At 37.1% G+C, this 19,371-nt stretch overlaps 1 protein-coding gene across 1 annotated transcript in view; it reads left to right on the top strand.

Annotated features, from left to right (window-relative positions):
- The first annotated feature begins 17,710 nt into the window (after positions 1–17,710).
- LOC107569431 (disks large-associated protein 4-like) overlaps positions 17,711–19,371 on the top strand; it is a 196,021-nt gene continuing 194,360 nt past the window's right edge. The window contains exon 1 of the mRNA XM_016255532.1: positions 17,711–17,990. The gene's annotated coding sequence lies outside the window, so the exon portion shown is untranslated. The remainder of the gene's footprint in view (positions 17,991–19,371) is intronic.

The raw sequence follows: 19,371 nt of genomic DNA, 5'->3' as shown, positions 1-19,371 counted from the left end.
AACCAGATGCCCCTGAACTTGGGGGGACGCCGGGCGAACTGAATCACGAACCGAAGGAAACGGCATGCTCCCTCCACACTTTAGAGGAGCCAGTACGTCCCTCCGGTCGCTCCACCGGCTGCAAGTGCTTGAGGGGTGACGAACTCCCTCTGGGGAAGCCGTCATCGGGATCCTCAAATCACCTCTGACGCAGCGCCACCCTGATTGCCGAGACGAACACTGGATCGCGGCAGAGCGACCCTGCCACGTTTGACGCAACAGAGTCTTTCATGCCACTCTTAGATGGTCATGTCCCCACAAATAGAACATGCACCGTCCACGAACGCTTGCTCAGCGTGCTCAATGCCCAGACACATGAGACAGCGATCGTGACCGTCACGAGGCGCTAGATAGCGACCGCACCCAGAAATGCACGGGTGATAAGACATCTTTTAAAAGACGTGATCACCCGTGTTGCTCTTTTAGAGAAATGCTCTTTTGTGCTGATGCACACAGGGGAGCTGGCCATCGCACACTCCTAGTGTGGCTGCCTGCACGATGATGATTTCTGTTCCCGCCGTGCAACCGTGACCACCGCTGCCGTGTTTTAACGCCCACACTCGCTGGCTCTCTGCTTTGCAACACCGAAGTAAAGAGCAGTAGTGATGCACTACCGCTCGGCTCCGAAGCAAAAGGATGAATGAATGCGGTGCACCTGCTTATACTCACGCTGTGATCAGCGGCAGCTGGATGCAGTAATCGCATGCCAATGTGCATTGGCTCGTTTAGTTACACTCGAAGTGGATTGGTCTCTCTGGCAAGATCCCAATTCGTCGGTCATCACCGATGTGACGTCGAGAGTGACCAACTGAAAGGGAACTTCTTACCTTTTTAGTCCGAAAAGTCTTTTGCGAGGGTGTTGCTATGCAGTTGCTTTCGTGATCTATCTGGGGTTTTAATGCATTGTTATGCAGTTGATTCAATTATTCTATTGGTTCTTTAATGTTTTAAATTTTTTTCAGGATTCTTTGATGAATAGAAAGTTAAAATAAACATAATTTTTTTAAATATAAATTTTGTAAAATTATTTAGTGCATTCTTGATCTTGTTTAAATGTTGTTTTTCTAAACACAAAATGGTCTTACTTTCCAGTCATCATCCTGGAAATGGGATAAAATTACTGAAGAAGCAAAACTTGAATATGGTTGCTTTCAGAAAATATATCTTAGAGGTTTATTTAACTTACAACAAGAAAAATATTTACCGGGGTAAGTAGATGTTTGATAAGGTTTATGATTAAAAGTTAAGAAAATGAACAATTAAAATATGTGCATTCCCTGAAAACAGTTTTTGCTTCTCAAGTAAATTTATTTTAAGTATGTTCAGATATTTGTGCTTGAAAAAAAGATGAAAGTATTCATTAAGAATTAAGCTTTTTTTGTTTGTTTGTTTCTTTTTTTTCTTTAAGTGAAAAAAATCACAATATGAGTCATTTTATTTCACGATAATAATATATATCTTTTAATAAGGTTTTTATTAAATCAAAATTTTGGTTACCATAGAAGTTTCATAATTCTTGTCACCAGTGTCAATATCACCAAAAAAAAAAAACTTAAGCTTACTGAAGAAAAGTAAACAAGCAGCGATTAAATAAGAATAAGAAACTAATTACAAGCAATAGGACAAAAACTACAATAAATAAATAAGAAAAGTAATCAAAAACACTGCATAGTCCTCACTGTGTAAATTACATATATTTCTTCTTATTAAAGTTGCAAAAGTGATTTAGTCAGGAGAAGTGAGAGGCTTTCTATCTTTTGTTGTTTGATTTACATGAATGAGAGACAGCAGGAATACTAGACTGCTGTCACTTTAAGAGCTGCCCGAATCCAGTATACTGTTACACATGTGTTTTCTTTCTCAGCTGCTTGCTTTCATTTAAGACCTAAATGACTGTATGCTTGTGATACTTGCAAAGATGGGCATTTTGACACATATAAGTAGGGTAGACTGAATACATTTGAGACATGTGTAGAGTTAAAACTCCTTAAATAACTTAAGTGCACAAGAACTCCAAGCCATGATTTTTGCTCCACACATGTGTATTAGGGTTCTCTTTGATTGTGGGAAATTTGAAATGTGTGTGTCTTTTCACTCCGAAGATATCGGCAAAAGTTTTTTTTCCAAGGTGAGATTTTCATTTCACCACAGGATTCTCTGTGTACTATCTTTACATTTCTAGTGCACAAATAAACTGCATCAAATGCTGTTATATTATTCTGGACTCCATTGACATTATTTCTGAAACATTAGCACAATAAATTGCTCATAAATCTATATTTATAAAAATGATTTCATTCAAAAGTCATGATTTTACAAATAATTTACATGGAAATTTGTTCTGCTTGTGTTTCATGAGCCATTATTTGACTGGACTGCAAATAGGATATTATATTATATATGCAACGTTCTTGCCAGGACGCTTCAAGGAGAGACAGAAACAATAGGTGAGATGAACGTGTGTTATGGCACACATATTTCATTTTAAAAGGTATTTATTTAAATTGCCATTTAATTTTTTTTAAATAAAAATATGCAAACTTGAAAGAAATGATAGCAATTAAAGCAGTGAATTAAATTAAAGCCTTTTAACATTTTTCCCTTTTTACTTGATTAAACTATCAAAGGTTAATATAAAAAAGTTTATTATAATAACTTTTATTATAACAATAACCGCACTGCGAAAATAGTTTCTTCTTCATAGTATTTTTGACTTTCCATTGCAAATATCTACAAATTCCTAAATCAAAATAAATTTACTTGTGAAGGAATGCTACTTAATGCCTCCAGTCTTGTTTTCTGAAAAAAAGGGATCAAAATTAAGTGATTTTATGATTTTAAAAAAAGTCTGCCATTGGGGCAAGAACAATACAACTGTTTTCTGTTTAAGTTAAGATCAATTTTCTTATCTCGCTGGCAGATTTTTTTTCTTGTTAAAGCACAAACTCACTTATTTTGCAGAAAACAAGACTTAATATGTAAAAGACTAAGATATTTGTAATGGAAAACAAGTAAAAAATAAAAGTAAAGAAATTAAGAAAAAAACAAAAATGCAGTGTGGACATCCGTGAAAATTAGCATGAAAATGTATAAAGTCATATGACAATTATTGAATAATGTTTACTGTTTCACTCACTCTTTAAAAAATAGCAAGTATTATGTTTGTATTGCATTATGAACATAACTCACAACCTTTTTTTTTGTCTTGGAAATCTTCCGATTTGTGTCCAAAACATTTCCATTACATAAATTATTTTACAAAATGTTGGACTGCAAATGTTAAGGCAGTTTTACACAAAAAATCCATTAACATGCAAAATAACCTCTCTTATTTTAATTTGTTATTGAAAATGATAGCAGAGGTGAACTTGAACTCGGGTCAGATGAACTTGTAGGTCATGTGACACCAGTGTAGTATATTAGCTGTGAAAGATGTATCATTAAATAATGTGTGGACTCTTTCACATACTCTTTTTTTATGAATACAAACCCCTGAAAATTGGTGTAGAAACTATTTTTTACTCAAAAATGGTAAATTACACAATTACAAAGAAATGGCAAGTAACACATTGAATTATACATTCTGAAGGAAAAACACTAAAATAGTCATTTCTGTTCAAACATACTCCAATAATCTTAGTGTAAGTGCAAATAATCCATTGCTGAAATAGCCAAGATGAGTGTTGATGAGCACTTTTTTGATAGATAATATTTGACTAATGCGTTTTGGTCCTTGTGGGGCCAAAAATAAATACCACGGTAACATTTAGAGTTGGTTTAGAGCGCGTTCAGAGCAGGACTAGTTCATGATTAATGCAGCAGCAGCAGAGGTCGTGATTTGAGTGGTTCGTGGTGAACAGAATGCCATTAACCTGTGACGAGCGTGTCTGTAGTTAATCTTTAATGCAAATCCTATTTCTGTAATTGTAGCGTGCTGATGTGACATGTCATGTTCCCTGAATCCTGCCGTGTGTTTCATGAATAACTGAAGAGGTGAATGCTTGCTTACAACAAACGCATGTCAATTGCCATTTCTGTACTTCTATTGGTTAATGTCGCCCATTTCTTCTGGTCTCTATGGATTTAGTTCACCTATAGTTCACTCAGTTTTTCACCTGTTTTATCATCCAGCAGGTGAAAATGGAGCATCTGATCAATAAAAGCACACATGATTTGATGAAGGACTGGACATTCTGCAGAGCATTTAATACTGTAAGTATTAGTGATACACATACAAAAACACTTGTTTTCTTGACTATTTGCCCGTATGAAATGCGTTTCTGTTCTCTTTCTGAGGTTTTGGGAGCCCAGAAAGGGTTGCAACAGGCACTCCAGAGAAAATTTTGTGCTGTGAAGATAAAAATTGTTCTCAGTGGGGGTTTGAGATGAGTCACGTTCACAGAAGTCCTTTTTGATAATCACACTCCGGTGGAACAAACTCAGTATTATGGCACAGTCGCTTTCTGATGGTATTTTATTTAAAAAGATGTTTATTTAAATTCGATTTCAATCAGTTTTTTTTAATAACGTGCTCAACCTGACCTTTTATTACCAGTGTGAGCAATGAGGTTAAAGTAACAGCCATGACGTTTAACATATATTTTGTCTCATTACTTGATTAGACTGCCTAAAGTTAAGACACTGTATGCAAAATTCAATGACAAACGTCTTATTTTCATCATAATAACTGAATGAATGTATGTGAATGAATGTGAAATGTAATAAAGTCACGTGACGATCACTGAATAATGTTTACCGGGTCACTTGCTCTTTTAAAAAAATGTTGCGAATATTGTTGGATCTGTGACAAATTGCCTTTGTTCCCCTTTGGATTAAAGCATCTGCTAAATGTGTGAATGTAAAAAAAAAAAGTAGTACATTTATCATTCTAATCTGGACATAACCGAAGGATTGATCTCAGAAAGTACTTTTTTTTTCCTGGAAATCTTCCAGTTTTGTCCTAAAATGTGTCCATTACATGATTATTCTAGAAAAATGGTTCAAAAAAAGGTCTTTTTTGGGAAGCTTTTAAAAGCATTTCCTTTACAAAACTTAATTTGTTTCCCTGTCCGCTCCTCAAGAAGCAAGGAAGGGGAGGATGCAAGTTATTACATTGATGACAGATTATAAAAACATCCTTATTTTCTTTAGAATAACATGCCCTGATGGTCTTTTTATTTATTTGTTTATTTATTTAGTTCGTTTTTCATTAGTCATTTTTATTACTTGTAATAAAATAAAATAAATGTTAACTGTAATAAAATTAAATCTTTTTTTTATTATTTCAGCTAGTTATATAGATATATGGGAAATATATATGGCAATAACACACAACAAAATGACTAAATTTGTAACTACCAGTTAAATTAAAATGAAAACAGAAAATATAAAAACTCAATATATAAATAAAACTATAATAGTATTGCAATAATACTAAAATAATTTTTTTTTTAATTTGAATTATTTTAGTTCTGTATATTTTTGTTTCATATGTTGAAAATTGGCTTCTTTTATCATGTATATGAAGGCAATAAGCTGCTTGAGGATGTACATTACAGTGATATTACCATGGTTTACCAAGGGCTGCTTCATGTTATGCCTAAAACACCCCTTAACCATGGTAAAATCAGTGTAACATGGCCTAAAGTGGCTTATTTCTTTAATTAAGCCCATATGGACCTGAAAAAACGTAATTAGAAAGAGAGCATAACCATGTAGAGCCAGTGTTAGTATGTTAGTATGTGAGCTCAGTCTGTATGTGTGTGTCTGCATATGTGTGTGTTTGTGTTTATCTCTCGGCCTTGTATCCGTGGGCTAATTCATCAGTCTGTTGTGGTTTGGGCTCTGAAGGGTCGGCCGTCACTGTAACAGTAATAAAAGCAAATATGATAAGAGCAGCAAAAGTAATATAGCAACGCCCTAGCAATCACTTAGAACGCCCCAGCAACCACATAGCAATGCCTTAGCAATCAGCTAAACACCCCAGCAACCGTATAGCAATGCCCTAGCAATCATGTATAATGCCAGAGCAACCACATAATGATGCCCTAGCAATCATCTATAACTCCCCAGCAACCATATTGTAATGCCCTAGCAATCACCTAGAATGCCCCAGCAACCGCATAGCAATGCCTTAGCAATCAGCTAAATGCCCCAGCAACCGTATAGCAACGCCCTAGCAATCATGTATAATGCCAGAGCAACCACATAATAATGCCCTAGCAATCACCTAGAACGCCCCAGCAACCATATTGTAACGCCCTAGCAATCATGTATAATCCCAGAGCAACCACATAATGATGCCCTAGCAATCACCTAGAACGCCCCAGCAACCATATTGTAACGCCCTAGCAATCATGTATAATCCCAGAGCAACCACATAATGATGCCCTAGCAATCACCTAGAACGCCCCAGCAACCATATTGTAACGCCCTAGCAATCATGTATAATCCCAGAGCAACCACATAATGATGCCCTAGCAATCACCTAGAACGCCCCAGCAACCATATTGTAACGCCCTAGCAATCATGTATAATCCCAGAGCAACCACATAATGATGCCCTAGCAATCATCTAGAATGCCCCAGCAACTGCATAGCAATGCCCTAGCAATCACCTAGGATGCCCTAGCAACCGCATAGTAATGCCCTAGCAATCATCTAGAATGCCCCAGCAACTGCATAGCAATGCCCTAGCAACCACATAGTAATGCCCTAACAATCACCTAGAATGCCCTAGCAACCGCATAGTAATGCCCTAGCAATCATCTAGAATGCCCCAGCAACTGCATAGCAATGCCCTAGCAACCACATAGTAATGCCCTAACAATCACCTAGAATGCCCTAGCAACCGCATAGTAATGCCCTAGCAATCATCTAGAATGCCCCAGCAACCACATAGCAATGCCCCAGCAGTCGTATAGTAACGCTCCCTAGCAATCACCTCAAACGCCCCAGCAACACTTTAGCAACCTCCAAGAAAACCTCAGCAACCACCTAGATTCTAAAATCCACTAGATTAACTTAGTGACTGCATAGCAACACCCTAGCAACCAGCTATCAACCTAACAACCACCAAAAGTCCCTAACAACCAGCTAGCAACTCCCTGGCAACCTTCCAGAACATCCTAGTACCTGCATAGCAACACTCTATCAACCACCTAGACCCTAAAAGCAACCTCCAAGGGCTTCCTAGAACCTAGCAACACACTAGAAACCACCAGAACATGCCAGTGACTGCATAGCAATGCCCTAGCAACCAGCTATCTACCTAGCAACCACCAAAAGACCATAACAACCCCCTGACAACTACCCAGAACATCCTAGTAAGTTCATAGCAATACTCTATGAACCCCCCAGATCCTAGAACCTAGCAACACACTAGAAACCACCAGAACATGCTAGTGACTGCATAACACCCTAGTGACAAGCTATCAACCTAACAACCACCAAAAAGTCCTTAGCAACCCCCTGACAATCTTCCAGAACATCCTAGTACCTGCATAGCAATGCTCTATCAACCACCTAGATCCTAGAACCACCTAGCAACCTCCAAGAGCATCCTAGAACCTAGCAACACACTAGAAACCACCAGAACAGGCCAGTGACTGCATTGCAACGCCCTAGCAACCACCTATCAACCTAATAACCACAAAAAACCCTAGAAACCAGCTAGAACCCCCCTGGCAACCTCCTAGAACATCCTGGCATGGTAGTGGTGAGTTTAAGACATTTTCCAGTAGAATCTAGTGTGTTATTAGGATGTTTTGAGTCTAGTAACAATAATCAATGTCCAGCACTTCAATCTCTCGCTCTGATCTGACCTCTTTCCCCGCAGGCCGCTTTAATAGTCCATCTGTGGGAGGGACACGACTCTAAATGAGTGGATTTCTCCATCGCCCCGCACAATAGAGACACTCTAAATAGGAACGCTACACTAATTTGCATACTCCGCCCCTCTCGGCCGTATCCCATTAGCAGGTTTCTTTGAGAAAATGTTTTCTGGTCCTTCTATTCCAAAAATATCTGATGTGTTTTTTTCCCCTCTCCGTTTCTCCTTATTCCCAGCTCCATTTGAGCGCGGTGGGGTTATTTATGAGGGCGCTGGAGGAGATTTCAATCACTGCAGATCCGTGGCTCAGGCCCTGACCTTCCTGTAAGACACTCTTCCTGGAATGAGGAATGGGGTCGGGTGAAGACTGGGATTGAAAGAGAGAATCCGGGCAAAATCATTCACACAGCCACATTTACAATGATGTAATTAATGATGGATAAGATGTGAGTCGCTATTGAGCATGAAAACATCTTGATTTGCATTGAAACTGCTGGGAAAATCATAAGCACACTCATTGTTTACCGTATCTAATCCATTCAATTTCAGTGCTTGAATACTGAAATGGCTTGTTGAAGTTTAAAAGCTTTATGACATCCCTTGTTTGGGATTCTCATCACAAATGAAAATACAGAAATTTTAAAATTGAAATAAACTAGGTACTACAATTACTAAAACTGAAATAAACAAATAAAAAAAAAATATTAATAAAAAATATTATACAAAATGAATAAAAATGAAAATTTTAATTAACAAAATTACTAAAACTAAAGCTGAAATAAAAAAATAAGATGAATAAAAATAAAATAAAGATGAATAAAAATATTAAACACTAATAAAAATCACAAAAGCACATAATAAAATTAGAACTAAAACTGAAATGAAAATAAAAATAAGATAAAAAATAAATAAAGATGAATTAAAATATTTAATTATTTAAAAATAATAATAAAAATGCCAAAGGCACATGAAATTACTAAAACTGAAATAAAAATAAATAAAGATGAATTAAAATATTTAATTATTTAAAAATAATAATAAAAATGCCAAAGGCACATGAAATTACTAAAACTGAAATAAAAATAAATAAAGAATAATTTAAAAAAATAAAATGTATGTAACAATAAAACAAAACAATAAAAAATCTAATTAATAAAAAATAACAATAGTGCATAACAAAATTACAACTGAAATACTGAAATAAACGACAAATAAGTCAAAATAAAATAAGAATTAATAGAAATATTTAAATAAAAACATACAAATAAAAAACCACATAATATAATTACTAAAACTAAAATTGAAATAAAATAAATGAAAATAAAATAAAGATTAATATAAATATTGAAAAAAAGACAAAAGCAAATTTAATACAAAATTAATAAAACTGAAAAATAAATAAAAAGATTCATATAAATTTTGCAACAAAAAATAAATAAAAAAATAAATAAAAATGGCAAAAGCACATAAAAAGTACACCCTAAACTGAAAAATGAAAAGCTGAAATAAAATCAAAATAAAATAAAGATTAATTTAAATATTACTATATTTACTATATATATATACTGAAAGTCTTGAAATAAAAGCTAATTCAAAATATTAAATAACACTATAAATGTACATAAATAATACTGAATTAACACTGGGGATGAATTCACTAGGATCTGTTGGCATTGGTGACCTCTGTGGATCTGGGTGTTAAGCAGACGACCAGTATTTCTGATAAAGATAAACGTTTAATCCATGACCTCTGAGAGTTACTAACACATCATTACTCTTTCCCGGCAGCTCTGAGTGTTGCAAACCATGTCTGTAGTCCTCCAGACGTATCTGATGGTTTCATCATGTGCTTGAGAGGATTCTGGCTTCGTTTCGTTCTGATGATGGTGAAGCGTTCAGGGGTTATTTGGAAAATAACAGTCTTGCCTCGTTACCATTGTGTCCTTGAGGAAAAACACTCCACCCTTGGTTTTTCTCTATAATTAGTGTACTGTAAGTCACTTTCCATAAAAAAGCATATGTTAAATTACCATTAGCAAATGCAATGTCTGGAGTCGTGACATTGAAAGCTTAATAAAAAAATAATAGTATGAGCAATTAGCAGCATGTTTATATATAGTGGCTCTAAACAGATTCAGATGCATAAGAACAAGTTAAAAATGACAAAAGTTTAGACAATGTCTTTTATTTTATACAAATTTGAAAATGATTGTTTTCCAAAAGGTTTTTAGTTTAATATATATATATATATATATATATATATATATATATATATATATATATATATATTATATATATATATATATACTAAAATTTTTGTTATTTTAGTACATCGAGTAAAATGAAAATTAGTAATGTTGCTTTGGCACTATTTGGAATAATTTAAAAAAAATATATTTTATATTGTATTATACAGTATAAATATATTTTATTTCAGTTCAATTTTAATTGATTTCAATTAATGACAGGTTTCTTATGTTTTTTTTATCTTCTATTGTTCAGATGAACGGGTATAAAATACATCAGGAAATATTTGAAATAATAATGCACTGAACAGTATTTCTGACACTCGCTGGAATCCTTTTTTTTAGATTTGTAACATTGCATAACACACTCTCAATCAGCAGGAATGGATGTACTGTACGACAGGTGCAGAATGAACTCCAAAATCATCTAACCCTAATCTAGTCACATTAATCTTCCCTAGCTGAGGGTCCATCAAAGGTCAAAACTTCTCAAAATCGAATGAATCAACATTCAGTTAGTTTGGGTTGAGGTTGGTGCACCTGTACTGCAGATCTCTGATGAATGCTTGATTGTTTTAGTTGTGTTTTAGAGTGTTCTAAAGCATGCCGGTTTACTCTGGAGAGCAGTAGAGTTTCCAGCATGTGCAGCAGTTGAAGCTTGCAGGAGAAGCTGAATGAGAGAATCGGAGGCATATGGACTCAGCAGCTGAATGTTTGTCCCTGCTGGTTTGAGCTCAAATCTGTGTCGAACCCAACTCTGAAGTTTTTGATGTTGACCTAAATAACATCTAGATCTACAATCTAGATCATTTGAGCTACTTTTAAAGTTTGAAAGCTGAAAGTGGCCCGTTTGTGCAACTTGTGTAATAGATTTGAGGAGTTTAAAAGCATCTTTTCTCCTACTATGGAAATGTTTCACATAGTTTGACCATAAAGTGTCCAAATGATTGTTTTGGCTTAATTTTGAATAATATATCTTAATATATCTGGGTAATATATTATATGACATACCATTTGCATAATAGTCTGTGGCAATGTTTCCATTTATCAGTATATAATGACTGAAAAGTGAACGAATGTCGACGTTCATATTCCATGGGATTTATTGGGTTCTCAGTTATGTTTTTTAAGTATTTAAGTATCAACTTTGTTTCACGTTTCTCCTATAACAGAACTATGGAATTAATGTAGGTAACATGACTTAATCTTATAGCTGTATAAAAACAACTGTGATATTGCATTACATTGCATCACTTGTTCACCAGTGGATCCTCTGCAGTGAATGGGTGCCATCAGAGTGAGAGTCCAAACAGCTGATAAAAACATCACAATAATCCACAAGTAATCTACTCCAGTCCAGCAATTGGTGAAGTGAAAAGGTGTGTGTTTGTAAGAAACACACATCAAGATGTTTTTAACTTCAGACCATTGCTTCTGGCTAAAATACGAGTCCATAATCCAAAATAGCGTTTCCTCCAGTGAAAAGGTGCATCTCCTCTCACATCAAAATCCACACACGTTTGTTTAGAACTATTTAAGCTTGTAAACAGTGCTTGATATGTGCATATTTCTCTCCTGATTCAGACAAGATTACTTTTTCACTGGAGAAAACTATTTTATGGATTATGGACTCACATTTTAGCTGAGAGCAATGGTTTGAAGTTAAAAACATCTTGATGGATTTTTTTTCATACAAACACGCTGTTTTTCTCTTCACAAGATGTTAACTGCTGGACTGGAGTGGAGTGGATTGCTTGTGGATTATTGTGATGTTTTTATCAGCTGTTTGGACTCTCATTCTGACGGCACCCATTCACTGCAGAGCATCCATTGCTGAACAAGTGATGCAATGCTACATTTCTTCAAATCTGTTCCCATGAAGAAACAAACTCATCTACATTTTCAGCAAATTGCCATTTTTGGATGAACTTCAAATAGATGTAATGTGTGAATTTTCTTATGGGATATAGAGTGTTTTACATGGTTTGACAACCATTAAGTGTCCAAATTACTTTTTTTTTTTTTTTTTACATGCATGTCTTAATTTTGAACCATATAGCTTTTGCTTTTTAATTTGAAAATCAATTGAATTGTCTTCAAGTCTACTTTACTTTTTATGAAACAAAGTGTCACTGTACAGTGCATTTACATTTATTCATTTAGCAGATGCTTTTATCTGAACGCTTACAAAGAGAACAGAAGGTGGGCAAGCAATAAGTCTATTTAACAGTTATCTGATGTGACCTTCAACTATCAAAATGAAACTTGCTCTTATAAATTCCAGCGTCTAGTTTCATCATTTAAAACTCATGACGTGGGTTATTTACAAATGTTCTTGCCTTTCACTCGCCCTTTAGGTGCAGATGAGCATTCGGTGTGCGTGTGTGTGTGGATGTGTGTGTGTGTGAGAGAAGCGGTCGATCCTTCTGCTCACCCCCTGCAGCGCCGATGATAACAGCGACAGCAGAAACATGACGTCCGTTCCAGTCAGCTGGGAATGAGAGTTCATCCTTAAGAAAGGAGGGGTCAAGACATCAGAGCGGCCATTGCACTGCTTAATAACACGCTGTATGTGTGTGTTTGCTCTTGAACGCACGTCCACGTATGCATGCATGTGTGCATTTACATGCAGCGTCCTCATATAGAGAGTCTCTGAAACACACTTCAAACATTAAACCTAGTCAAGTGCTCAAGCGCCTGCGGACGTGAAGGGCTCTTGCTAACACAAGAGTAATCCAAGCTTACATTCAGTGCTAAACCAGACCGCTCGACTCTGTGCATCCCAATCACTCGTTCATCAGTTCACACACGTCCGTTCTGCCCTTAATGCTGAGCCCAGGGATGTTTGTCTCCTTGAGCTGAGCTTAAACGCCGTATGAAGAGAACGCAGGTAACCAAAATGAGTCCGAACCCCCGTTACGAACATCTTCATCATCAACACTTCTCTCAGAGAGCTTTTCTGCACCTCTTAGTATCAAAACTGCTTTTTTTTTTAGATCCTGCTGGATCATCCATAGAGATTGAGATAGAGATTAATTGGGTTCTCAGTTGTTTCATTTACAGTATCAACTCTGTCTCTCCTAAAATAGTACTAATTTCATCTTGTAGCTGTATAGAAGCAAATGAGATAGAGACCATTTTTTGCTCAATGTTCAATTTGGCTTTTATTGTTGCTATTTTTTTTTTTTATCTTCTATTGTTCAGATGAACGGGTATAAAATACATCAGGAAATATTTGAAATAATAATGCACTGAACAGTATTTCTGACACTCGCTGGAATCCTTTTTTTTAGATTTGTAACATTGCATAACACACTCTCAATCAGCAGGAATGGATGTACTGTACGACAGGTGCAGAATGAACTCCAAAATCATCTAACCCTAATCTAGTCACATTAATCTTCCCTAGCTGAGGGTCCATCAAAGGTCAAAACTTCTCAAAATCGAATGAATCAACATTCAGTTAGTTTGGGTTGAGGTTGGTGCACCTGTACTGCAGATCTCTGATGAATGCTTGATTGTTTTAGTTGTGTTTTAGAGTGTTCTAAAGCATGCCGGTTTACTCTGGAGAGCAGTAGAGTTTCCAGCATGTGCAGCAGTTGAAGCTTGCAGGAGAAGCTGAATGAGAGAATCGGAGGCATATGGACTCAGCAGCTGAATGTTTGTCCCTGCTGGTTTGAGCTCAAATCTGTGTCGAACCCAACTCTGAAGTTTTTGATGTTGACCTAAATAACATCTAGATCTACAATCTAGATCATTTGAGCTACTTTTAAAGTTTGAAAGCTGAAAGTGGCCCGTTTGTGCAACTTGTGTAATAGATTTGAGGAGTTTAAAAGCATATTTTCTCCTACTATGGAAATGTTTCACATAGTTTGACCATAAAGTGTCCAAATGATTGTTTTGGCTTCATTTTGAATAATATATCTTAATATATCTATGTCTTTTTTTAGGTTGGGTAATATATTATATGACATACCATTTGCATAATAGTCTGTGGCAATGTTTCCATTTATCAGTATATAATGACTGAAAAGTGAACGAATGTCGACGTTCATATTCCATGGGATTTATTGGGTTCTCAGTTATGTTTTTTAAGTATTTAAGTATCAACTTTGTTTCACGTTTCTCCTATAACAGAACTATGGAATTAATGTAGGTAACATGACTTAATCTTATAGCTGTATAAAAACAACTGTGATATTGCATTACATTGCATCACTTGTTCACCAGTGGATCCTCTGCAGTGAATGGGTGCCATCAGAGTGAGAGTCCAAACAGCTGATAAAAACATCACAATAATCCACAAGTAATCTACTCCAGTCCAGCAATTGGTGAAGTGAAAAGGTGTGTGTTTGTAAGAAACACACATCAAGATGTTTTTAACTTCAGACCATTGCTTCTGGCTAAAATACGAGTCCATAATCCAAAATAGCGTTTCCTCCAGTGAAAAGGTGCATCTCCTCTCACATCAAAATCCACACACGTTTGTTTAGAACTATTTAAGCTTGTAAACAGTGCTTGATATGTGCATATTTCTCTCCTGATTCAGACAAGATTACTTTTTCACTGGAGAAAACTATTTTATGGATTATGGACTCACATTTTAGCTGAGAGCAATGGTTTGAAGTTAAAAACATCTTGATGGATTTTTTTTCATACAAACACGCTGTTTTTCTCTTCACAAGATGTTAACTGCTGGACTGGAGTGGAGTGGATTGCTTGTGGATTATTGTGATGTTTTTATCAGCTGTTTGGACTCTCATTCTGACGGCACCCATTCACTGCAGAGCATCCATTGCTGAACAAGTGATGCAATGCTACATTTCTTCAAATCTGTTCCCATGAAGAAACAAACTCATCTACATTTTCAGCAAATTGCCATTTTTGGATGAACTTCAAATAGATGTAATGTGTGAATTTTCTTATGGGATATAGAGTGTTTTACATGGTTTGACAACCATTAAGTGTCCAAATTACTTTTTTTTTTTTTTTTTTACATGCATGTCTTAATTTTGAACCATATAGCTTTTGCTTTTTAATTTGAAAATCAATTGAATTGTCTTCAAGTCTACTTTACTTTTTATGAAACAAAGTGTCACTGTACAGTGCATTTACATTTATTCATTTAGCAGATGCTTTTATCTGAACGCTTACAAAGAGAACAGAAGGTGGGCAAGCAATAAGTCTATTTAACAGTTATCTGATGTGACCTTCAACTATCAAAATGAAACTTGCTCTTATAAATTCCAGCGTCTAGTTTCATCATTTAAAACTCATGACGTGGGTTATTTACAAATGTTCTTGCCTTTCACTCGCCCTTTAGGTGCAGATGAGCATTCGGTGTGCGTGTGTGTGTGGATGTGTGTGTGTGTGAGAGAAGCGGTCGATCCTTCTGCTCACCCCCTGCAGCGCCGATGATAACAGCGACAGCAGAAACATGACGTCCGTTCCAGTCAGCTGGGAATGAGAGTTCATCCTTAAGAAAGGAGGGGTCAAGACGTCAGAGCGGCCATTGCACTGCTTAAAAACACGCTGTATGTGTGTGTTTGCTCTTGAACGCACGTCCACGTATGCATGCATGTGTGCATTTACATGCAGCGTCCTCATATAGAGAGTCTCTGAAACACACTTCAAACATTAAACCTAGTCAAGTGCTCAAGCGCCTGCGGACGTGAAGGGCTCTTGCTAACACAAGAGTAATCCAAGCTTACATTCAGTGCTAAACCAGACCGCTCGACTCTGTGCATCCCAATCACTCGTTCATCAGTTCACACACGTCCGTTCTGCCCTTAATGCTGAGCCCAGGGATGTTTGTCTCCTTGAGCTGAGCTTAAACGCCGTATGAAGAGAACGCAGGTAACCAAAATGAGTCCGAACCCCCGTTACGAACATCTTCATCATCAACACTTCTCTCAGAGAGCTTTTCTGCACCTCTTAGTATCAAAACGGCTTTTTTTTAGATCCTGCTGGATCATCCATAGAGATTGAGATAGAGATTAATTGTAATGCTGAGCCCAGGGATGTTTGTCTCCTTGAGCTGAGCTTAAACGCCGTATGAAGAGAACGCAGGTAACCAAAATGAGTCCGAACCCCCGTTACGAACATCTTCATCATCAACACTTCTCTCAGAGAGCTTTTCTGCACCTCTTAGTATCAAAACTGCTTTTTTTTTTAGATCCTGCTGGATCATCCATAGAGATTGAGATAGAGATTAATTGGGTTCTCAGTTGTTTCATTTACAGTATCAACTCTGTCTCTCCTAAAATAGTACTAATTTCATCTTGTAGCTGTATAGAAGCAAATGAGATAGAGACCATTTTTTGCTCAATGTTCAATTTGGCTTTTATTGTTGCTATTTTGACATTCTCAAAAGTTTCACTGCTGTCTAGCAGACACATTTGAGACATTAAATAAGTGTAGTTTGTAAGTTTCCTCATCAGGTATAATTTGATCTCAGAAGAATTAGATGAGAAATATTTGAGACTTTGATGCAGAATTTAGAATCTTGGCAAATTTAAACATTTTGAGACATTCTTGAGATCTCTAGAAGAGACATGAGATTGGTACTGTAGGAGACAAATCTGAGAAATGGGAGACTAATTGCTGTTTTTATTTCATTGCTGTCTATGAGAGATGATTGAGATGATAAAGAGGTTTCATTTTGTGATTTTTCCTCATTAGAAACTCGATTTGGTCTCAGAACAATTAGAGGATATTTTGTGATTTGTCTTACGAGATGCTTGGGTAATATGGTCTCAGAAGGATCAGATGAGAATTATTTGAGTTCATAATGAAGAATCAGGCTTTTCAGTGCAGATTTTCGACGCAATGCAAATTAGTTTGAGGCAATGTTGAGATACTTGGAGGAGAAATATTTGTGTTTATATGGAAGAATCAGACTTATCAATACAGATTTTCAGAGTAATGCAAATTTGGACACAGACTGAGACATTGTTGAGATCTCTAGAGGAACGTGAGATCACTGGGGTCTTTTAAAAGAAAAATCTGAGAAGGAAGAGACCGTAATTGTTCCAATTGAATCTCATTGCTGTCTAAAACAATCGATTGCGATGTTAAAGAGATCTCACTTGTAAATCAGATGATACATATTTGAGTTTATATTAAAGAATCTGACTTTTCAAATCAACATATTTGAGATATTTAGAGGAGACCGGTCTTTTTAAGAGAAAATTCAGACAATTCCTTTTTAGGTGCTGTCTATAGAGAATAGAATGAGATGTTAAAGAGAATTCATTTGTTAGATGAGAAATATTTGAGTTTGTTTTGAAGAATCTGACTTTTCAATGTAGATTTTCAAAGCAATGCATATCTGAACACAATCGGAGACACTTGAGATATTATGAGGAAACCTGAGATCACTGCGTCTTTTCAGAAGAACAATCAGAGAAGCAGGAGACTGTGATTGCTCTTTCTTCAATCTCAGCTCTGTCTATGAGAATGGATTGAGATGTTCAGGAGATCTCATTGCTATTTTTCGTTCCTCTGGGATGTCCAGTCATCGCTACACCCCCGTGTTTACCGTGTGCTGTAGACTGAGACTGAAGCGCTTCTCTCCACTCAAAGCTTCACTCTCGCATTCATCCAGTGGTTTGTGTGGGATCCGGTCGCAGCATCATCATCCTCATCCTCATCACCAGCGCTCGCCATGGAAACCCGTCTTCCTCATTCAGTGATGTGATGTGCGCTCGCCGTTTGTCATCATCAGTATCGGCGGTGGCGGACGGAGCGGACAGACAGCAGCGGATTCTTCTCTAGAGGATGTACCGTGTTACCGGAGGGAAACGGCGGAGAGTCTTTCCGGGGGCCCTTCCGTGAGAAACGAACGAGACGCGGATTTTGGACTCGATCTGTGCGGTGAGTGAACCTGACACTAACGCTGACATGCTAAACATGCGCCAAAATGAATGACACACGCATGCATGCGCGAGAGAGCGCTTCACGCTGCTGTCAAACATGCATGCCAATTTCTGCTGCATCGGGTCTGACGCATTTTGCAGTTGTCTGTGAGCCAGGGGCCAAAGCTAGAGCTCCATTCAGTCTCGGTGCTCAAGTTATTCATTTAGTATGCGTTTATTTATTTTTTGGCATTCACATTTATGCAAGATTTGCTTGGGCATCTTCAATGAAATTTTTTTTACAAGGCTGTTTGCTCTTGTATTATATGTTAAAGTTATTTCATTCCATTGATTGACTTTGTATGCATGACAATTGGCGCACATCTCAGGTATTATGGCACTATAGTTAAACATGTAAACTTAGCGTCTTTTTGTCTGTAGTTTGTCTGAAATGCATCACGGTTAACTCTTTGAAGGGGTCATATGATGCGCTTTCATTTGTTCCTTTCTCTTTGGAGTGTCACAAGCTCTTGGTGCATAAAGAAGATCTGTAAATTTGCAAAGACTAAAGTCTCAAATCCAAAGAGATATTCTTTATAAAAGTTAAGAGTCAACCACACCTACCTAAAACGGCTCGTTCTAACACACCCCCCCATATCTACCTCACTATGTGGGAAGATTTGCATAACGCCGCCCAAATGTTCACGCAAAGAAAGAAGGCGTAACTTTTATTCTCGCTGTAGTATTGTTGTTGCCGCCGCCATGTCGTGAAGACGCTGTGTTTTTCGTTGTGAAAGCGAAACTCCTTTGTTTGGTCTTCCAAAAGAGGACGAAATCCGCTTCGTCATGCCTGGAGCTGATCCGTGCTGGTCGCTGAGGGAATACATCAACTTAGTGCTGTGGATCGCCGGCTCGGCTTTCACTGTTTCCCCCGCTCCTTCGCCGGGACCGCCGTTCTCGACCCCGCCGCCTCAGCTCACTCTTGCCCAGCTTCAGCTCACGCCAAGCCGGGGTTTTCGCTCACGCTAGGCCGCTGTGTTTTTCGTTGTGAAAGTGAAACTACTTTGTTTGGTCTTCCAAAAGAGGACGATATCCGCTTCGTCATGCCTATAGCTAATCTGTATAAGTATAAGTCATTATAATCAGTAATTATGTCCCCACTGGATGCAACAAATGCCTCGTTTGTAATGGGTTTTAATATTTATGTCTCGTCGCTCCGACTGGGACACGGATCACAGTATGTGAGGGGCATAACATTTCCGTCTCACGCTTGAGGTATTCGGCCAATCACAACGCACTGGACAGCTGGCCAATCACAGCACACCTCGCTTTTTCAGACCGATGAGCTTTGTAAAAATCGACGCGTTTCAAAAAGGCGGGCAATGATGAGAAACAATAAT

This window comes from Sinocyclocheilus grahami, unplaced genomic scaffold, assembly GCF_001515645.1.
Source record: "Sinocyclocheilus grahami isolate Dianchi unplaced genomic scaffold, SAMN03320097.WGS_v1.1 scaffold1345.1, whole genome shotgun sequence".
NCBI classification, from domain to species: Eukaryota; Metazoa; Chordata; class Actinopteri; order Cypriniformes; family Cyprinidae; genus Sinocyclocheilus; species Sinocyclocheilus grahami.
Note: the sequence above shows the minus strand (reverse complement) of the source record. Positions and strands in the feature narration are given on the sequence as shown.